This window comes from Muntiacus reevesi, chromosome 2 (genome assembly GCF_963930625.1).
Source record: "Muntiacus reevesi chromosome 2, mMunRee1.1, whole genome shotgun sequence".
Taxonomy (NCBI): Eukaryota; Metazoa; Chordata; class Mammalia; order Artiodactyla; family Cervidae; genus Muntiacus; species Muntiacus reevesi.
This window is the reverse complement of record NC_089250.1, coordinates 242,008,242-242,016,258: the sequence shown is the minus strand read 5'-3', so window position 1 is coordinate 242,016,258 and position 8,017 is coordinate 242,008,242. Positions and strand designations below refer to the sequence as shown.

Genomic DNA, 8,017 nt, shown 5'->3' with positions numbered 1-8,017 from the left:
TTGACGTTAGAACAAGTTAAGATTTTAGGAGCAGTTGAAATGGAATGAAGGCATTTTGTCTGTAAGAACATAAAATTGGCGGGGGGAGGGATGGGCAGTAGCAAATATTATGAACTGAATGTTTGTACATCTTCAAATTTTGTTTTGAAACTCTAACTTCAATTGTGATGGTATTTGGAAAGGAGGTCTTTAAGAGAAAATTGGATTTAGATGAGGTCAAGAGAGTGGCATTGAATGATGAGACTAGCATCCTTAATAGAAGAAAAAAGAGGTCAGAGCTTTCTCTCTCTTCACTAGGTAAGAATACAGTGAGAAGGAGACATCTGCAAGGGAAGAGGGCTCTCATCTGAACCTGACCATGCTGGCAGTCTCATCTTGGACATCCCAGCTTCTGGAAGTATTAGAAGGAAGTTCCTGCTTTTTAGCCACTCAGTCTATGGTATTTTGTTATTGCCGCCCACACTGCCTAAGATGGTGACTTTAAAGATAGATCAATAGAAATTATCCAATGTGAAACATAAAGGAATAAGAGTGAACAAAGATATTGCTATAATAAAGAAATACAGGAAAATATCAGGTATATTAACATTTGTGAAACTGAGATCCTAGAATATTTGGAGAAATGATGACAGTTTTCTAAAAATAATGAACAATGTCAAATTATAGATTCAAGAAACTCAGGGAATGGTAGGTAAAATAAATATAACAGGCACACCTAGACACATCATATTCAAATCTTCTGAAAAGCAAAGATCAAAAGAAAATCTTGAAGGAGGCAGACAAAGAAAGAAAAACCATATTGCATTTACATAAGGATAAGAAATATAACAGATTTCTTGTCAGAAACTATGATAACTGGAAGAGATGGAGTGATATTTGAATAACGCTATAAATAGAAAAAAAAATATCAGTCTGCATTTCTATATCAAGTGAAACTATCTTTCAGATTTGAAAAAGATTTTTTTACACACAAATAAAAGTAAAGAAATGCTGCACTAGCAGACCAGCACTACAAGAAACTTGGAAAAAAATTGTTTAGGCAGAAGAAATAAATTACCTGGCACAATCTCAAATCTATACAAAATATAATGTACCCTAGCAGACACTGCTTATCTATAATAACTATCCTACAGCTATAATGTATACCTTTTTTGGATTAGGCAACTTAATACACATCTTGGGATGCCCCCATCAAAGATACTATTACCACACAAATACCTAATCTGTATGTTGTTTCCTTACTAAATGTTCACCTCATTGACTCAAATCCTAAACCATCCTCCTGTATTTTTCACTACCATAAAAAATTTTCAAAATTGTAATTCTATCTTTAAATGGTTTATATAAACTTATACTTTTCTATATTACTTAACTCACTGGATAATTGATAGTGAGGGCTTATACTAGGATAGTCTATTGCCTTGTGCATCTCACTGTTCTACATGGTTCATTTAGAGATGTTAGTACAATTTTAGACATGAAAACAGGAACCTCTAGGCCATTCATGTATTCAATTATGCTTTAATTATATATTAGCTAAATAGATAGATCAATAGACACTTGTTTACACTAGTAAGGAAAAAACTTGAAAGCCCATGAGAGAATGCTAAGGAAATCCATAGATTAGCAACAGAGGGATGATGCTACACCCTTAGAGCTGGGTGTTTAATAGAAGTAGGCATACCAGACTCATTAATGAAGAATCATCTGAAAGGAGCCAGAACACAAGCTTTCCATGTGAAATGTAATCATGGAGGGAGGAGAAGAAGAGTTGGATCCGTTAAATAAGGTAGTCATTGTCAGTGGCAACAAGAAAGCCAAAAGAAAGGTAAAAAAGACACCATTTCTGTCTCCCTTCCAGACTTCTACCAGGGACTCTTACTGAATGAAGAACACTAGAAGTCAGAGAAAAGAGTGTTCCGGAAAACATGATTACCCTGAAAATGAGACCAGAACAAGAGAAGGGCAGGTAATAGATTGAAAAATACACAAACAATTCACTGGCATACTCTGTAATCCATTCTATAGAAGAATCATGTAGTCATCACAATAACAATTAAATCTGATCCTGATATTATTCTGTCAAAATTTTAATGACTCTGCCTTTTCAAAGTTATTAAATGTCTTGCACAGCCTTATCTCTTGCATGTCTCCATTTTGCAAATTCTACTCCAGCATTACTCATGTATTTGCTTCTGTAATATTTTGCAACCATAATATATGCTGCTTACATCCTCAGGTGGAAAGGATGCTCAAGATAAAAGACTCTTCTCATCTGAAGTCTCATATCAAATAACTCATCCTTTACGTTTCATTTATACGTCAACATAGCCATTACAAAAAGATACAAGGGCACTTGTTAAAAACAAAACTCATCTTGAGGATTGTGATATTGCACAATTTGTCCTGGTAACCCTGATAGACAGCAGCCACCAGTTTCATCTCTATACCTTTAGCACTTAAGAGTATATGTGACATGTTGAAAACAATGCACATTTGCTGAAAGAATACAAGAAAAACTGAATAAATTTGGAAGTCTTGGAAATATTCTCTTCCAAAGCTCATAGCTTCTGTTTCTCCAACTCCATGCTATGTGCTCTAATTATAATACAACATGCAAACTCTTGATGATTGACATTAAAGAGAAGGAAAAAAATGTGGAAGTTCATGATCAGGATTCCAATAAAGGATTGAAAGTTTCCCCTTAAATGTGTGGTACATTGTTACACATCCACCTGGCAACTGTTGATTGTTTGACTCACTAGTTTACCTAGCAGTAATTCAACATAGGTGGCCACTATGGCGGTCTCTCTTTATATTGTATTCCAATGTAAGCCAGTAGTATCAGGAAAATTGGATGGCACATTTTCATATTTTTATCTCTACTTGGAATTTATGACAACATATCATGTAGAATTCAATTTGTGGTTAAATATCTTGAAAAATTATGCTTTAAAAAACATTAGAAAGCAACTGAGGTGACATTCAGAGTCGATCATCTCATTACAGTTTTTTACAATAGTATGATATTTTTTAGAAAAATACAAGTAGTTAGACTCAATATCAAGTTTAATTGTCTTGGGGTCTTTGTCTTCTGACAAAATTTTCCCTTCAGGTGACAAGTCAATGGTTAGCACTAGGAAGTATCAAGGAAGGTAATACTCACTGTTGGTTTGTGTATGTGTTCGTGTGTTTTTCTTTTTCTTCTCCTCTCTTCTCTTGCCGGACTAAACTTTATAGGAAAATAAATCCTGGTAATATTAAAAGAAAAATTCTTTATAAGAAACATATCTATAACCAAAGATAGGTTTTCAAATCTTTACAATTAAAATTCATAAGCCTTATTTTAGTGAATGATGAGAGATATTGCACAACATTTGCTAAGTGTTTCAACTTGGTTTTCTAATGTCATCAACAAATGGAAATACAAGAGATGGGAATACCAGACCACCTTACCTGCCTCCTGAGAAATCTATATGCAGGTCAAGAAGCAACAGCTAGAACCCAACATGGAAAAATGGACTGGTTCAAAATTGGGAAAGGAATATGTCAGGGCTGTATATCGCCACCCTTCTTATTTAACTTATATGCAGAGTACATCAGGCAAAATGCTGGGCTGAATGAATGACAAACTGGAATCAAGATTGCTGGGAGAAATATCAATAACCTTAGATAAGTAGATGACACCACCCTAATGGCAGAAAGTCAAAAGGAACTAAAGGAGCCTCTTGATGAATTTGAGAGAAGAGAGTGAAAAAGCTGGCTTAAAATTCAATGTTCAGAAAACAAAGGTCTCAGGTCCCATCACTTCATGGCAAATAGATGGGGAAACAATGGAAACAATGACAGACTTTATTTTTGGGGGCTCCACTGCAGATGGTGACTGAAATTAAAAGACACCTGTTCCTTGGAAGAAAAGCTATGACAAATCTAGACAGTGTATTAAAAAGCAGAGACATCACTTTGCCAACAAAGGTCTGTATAGTCAAAACTATGGTTTTTCCAGTGGTCATGTATGGATGTGGGAGTTGGACCATAAAGAAGGTTGAGTGTCAAAAGAATTAATGCTTTTGAACTGTGGTGCTGGAGAAGACTCCAGAGAGCCCATGGGACAGCAAGGAGATCAGGCAGATTCTTTACCAGCTGAGCCACAAGGGAAGCCCAAGAATCCTGGAGTGGGTAACCTATCCCTCCTCCAGTGGATCTTCCTGACCTAGGAATCGAACCAGTGTTTTCTGCATTGCGGGCAGATTCTTTACCAACTGAGCTATCAGGGAAGCCCCAGAAAATCCTAAAGGAAATCAACTCTGAATATTTATTAGAAGGACTGATGCTGAAGCTGAAGCTCCAATACTTTGGCCACCTGATGCGAAGAGCCGACTCACTGGAAAAGACCCTGATGCTGGGGAAGATGGAGGGCAGGAGGAGAAGGGGGCGACAGAGGATGAGATGGTTGGATGGCATCATTGACTCAGTGGGCATGAGTTTGAGCAAATTCCTGGGAGATAGTGAAGGACAGGGAAGCCTAGCGTGCTACAGGCCAAGGGGTAGCAAAGAGTTGGACAGGACTGAGCAACTGAACAGCAGCAACAACACCATGTCACTTGTCCATTTAACAATATTTTATTCCCTTAATGTAAGTTGTTTGAAAATAGACTTAGTCCATCTGTCTGCTATAAGAAACTACCACAGACTGGCTGATTCGCAACAGAAAGTTATTTCTCACAGAAAAACACAATCAATCCACAGCACAGACATTTACTTTTCTTACACATTTCCTTTGTCTCAGAAGAGGAAAATAAGTGTTGAACAGAGTGATAACAATCAGGAGTCTCTTACTTAAGAGTTTATCTTATCTTTCTACTGCTTTCAGAATCCAAGATACCTTTAAAAAATGAAACTGTATGCAAGCATAACTACTTACTTACAAATGTTGGAACTGTAGCTACACGAATTTGTTCATGAAAGAGGAGACAATTGTATTAGGTTACTCCTTTCTTCTTTCTCCATCTTTCTTCTCTCTCTTCTATTATTTTTAAAAATTTGATTTCCAAATCTGTGCAGCATGTACTGGCAAGGCCATTGACAAGTTTTCAGAGCTGGAAGGAGGGATGCAGGAACTGTTGTGTATATGTGCATATGTGCTGTCTTGATCCAGGTTTTAGGCTTTGGCTAGAGGCCAGTCTGTTCCCTTTTCTTGTCTGTGTTTGGCCATGGGTCACAGCATGTGGGATCCCCTGATCAGGGATCAAATGTTGCATTGGGAGTGCAGATTCGTAACCCCTGGACCACCAGGGAAGTCCCTCATTTCCCTCTTCTGTCTGACAGATTAAGTCAACCTCCCCAATACTTCCCTTACTTAATTCTCATAGTCTGGTCCACTATATACCCATGCTAATCTCCCAGGGTCTGATACCAGAAAACCAGGGACAACACTGATGTCCCAGAGCCTGCTGGAATTATTAAGGTAAATAAATTCTAAACCTACTTGTCATGGCTCAGTCTTTTCTTCCCATAGAAACCACAGTAAAGCTTCCTTTCCTCAGTGTCCCTCACTTCTGCTTTATGACCAGTGCCGGCCCTTCTCCCGAGTGGCTCTGCCGGGTACTCTGTGCTATCTCCAGGAAACTCTGAGCACCACACAGCTCTTCCTGGTTGTGGGCTCCTTCTGGCTTCTCTCTCTTTTATCTCTGTCTGGTCTCACCACACCTCACCCAGAGTAATAAAGTCAAAACAGGGATCTGGACCTTTTACTCATGTGAAAGGCATTACGATTGTGTGGGTGAACACATGAAGTTAGTATAACTTGATAATAAGTATTTGAAACATCTAATCCTTTTAATTTCATGGTCACCTAGCCATCAGCAGTCTATTTCCTTCTTTTCATTCAACCACACATTTAAATGAATATTTATTCAATGACTGTCAAAGGCTGATCACAGTGCCTGGCTCATCATGAGGAAGGAATGAGACTCACAAGACGGTAGGCTCCCTGAAGACAGACCCTGAGCAGCATCTTAGCTTGTTATAACAAAAGAGAATACACAATTTACTTGTAAATTTCCTGGCTCATGAGATAGCAAGTGTCTTCACTGTAAACCAAGGAACTAGAAATCTAGTTAATATGTCCCCTTTGAGTGAGAAATGAGAAAAGTTCCTTATTTACTTACTATGAGAAATGTTCAGTCATCAAAAAAAAAATTTTTTTTTTTTCTAAGTGCCATATACTGGTTTTGGATGAAGGTAGGGAGAGAGAGAGAAAGAAACGAAGAGAAATGAAACAATTTGCACACTAATGGAGCATGAAGTATATGCCATTTCATATTCTGTGATGAGAAGGATAAAAACTGGAAACACAGCAGCAGGGCTGAATGAGGCATGAACCACACAGTCTTTTGCTGGGGGCTGGGAAGTAATATTTACATTTCCCAAATCCAAAGTTAAAATAACTTCTACCAAAATAATAAGGTTGCTCATAGCCAATATATTATCTCACAAGGCATAGAATATCTGATATGTAGTTTTATAACCTGTGTGTCAGATGGAAGAGAAAAAAAGTCAAGTTGTTCAGTTGCTCAATTTTTTTTTTTAAACAGAGTGGTGACATATCTCCTTTGTGCTAAATGAGTGAAAGTCTTCATCTTCCAATAAGTAGTGTCCATCTGATGTAAAGGCAAAAAATAAATGTGATTACACCCATAGTTTCTTTTGAAAGATCAAATCAAAGTAATAATTAAAACCCTGTGGCTTTAAATAGAATAACAAGCCTTGAAAAATATGGAGCATTATCTCCTGGGCTAGCTACAAATAATTCACCCAATTTGTTCTCTATTAAGTCTAACTGACTCTATTACTTAACAGCCTTAGGGAAAGCAGGATGGTGGTACAAGGGGAGCTAGAAAGTGTTTTTTGGATTTTTTTTCTTTAAGTGCTTTATAGTTGAAGGTAGTGTTTCAGACAGTCAAAGACAAGCCATGAAGTAGCCCTATCACTCAAAAAACTAGAAAAAAAGTTTGGAATTATTGGAGAAATACCAAGTCAAAAAGTGAGAAATTACTTTATACACACACACACACACACACACACACACACACACACACATACACTTCAAAAATTAAGAATTAAATTAAGAGTTAAAAAAAAAGTTTGAAGTGACTAGAGGAATACCAATTCAGAAAAGTGAGGGACTGAGGGATAAGCTTTCAGGTGGGACAAAAAACCTGGAGAGGGACTTCCCTGGTGGTCCAGCGGTTAGGATTCTGTGCTGTCAATACAGGGGTCTCAGGTTCAATTCCTGGTCAGGGCACTAGGTCACACATACTGTGCAGCATGACCAAAAAGATTAAGACTATAAATACATAAATAATAAAAACATGGGGGAAATAAAAAAGCTTTGAGAGCTGAAACTGGCATTTTATACTTCATGTCCACTGAGGCACTGAATGATTCCATAGGCTCCAACCTCAGGCCAACTTCAAATTCCAACAGTGAGCTCAGGTTATTTCCTATGCTGCTGGCCCACCAGCTATAGGGAAAAGTTTTCAATTAGCAATAATCATGCCTTGGATAAACTTCATTGGCTATGATACAGCCACTGTGCAAATCTTGTGAAAGTTGCTTAGTCGTGTCCATCTCTTTGCAACCCCATCGACTTGGTCCATGGAATTCTCCAGGCCAGCATACTAGAGTGGGCAGCTGTTCCCATCTCCAGGGAATCTACCCAACCCAGGGATCGAACCCAGGTCTCCCACACTGTAGGCAGATTCTTTACCAGCTGAGCCATCAGGGAAGCCCTGATGCAAAGCTTGGCCCACCACAAATCAAACCTACCTTCCCTGGGTTTGATTAAATTTCTAGAGCGATGCACAGAATTTAGAGGAACATGTTACTTAGTAGGTCACAATAGACTATAACTTCAGAAACAGCCAGATGATAGAGCTGCATAGGATAAGGTATGGGGAAAGTGCATGTGGCTTCCATGCTTTCTCTGATAGCCAGCTCTCCCCCAAATCCCTAC

General features: G+C 38.1%; 1 pseudogene; it reads right to left on the bottom strand.

Moving 5' to 3' along the window:
* Nucleotides 1-7,452: 7,452 nt before the first annotated feature.
* Nucleotides 7,453-7,606, bottom strand: LOC136161970 (U4 spliceosomal RNA; annotated as a pseudogene).
* Between the last annotated feature and the right edge of the window lie 411 nt (nt 7,607-8,017).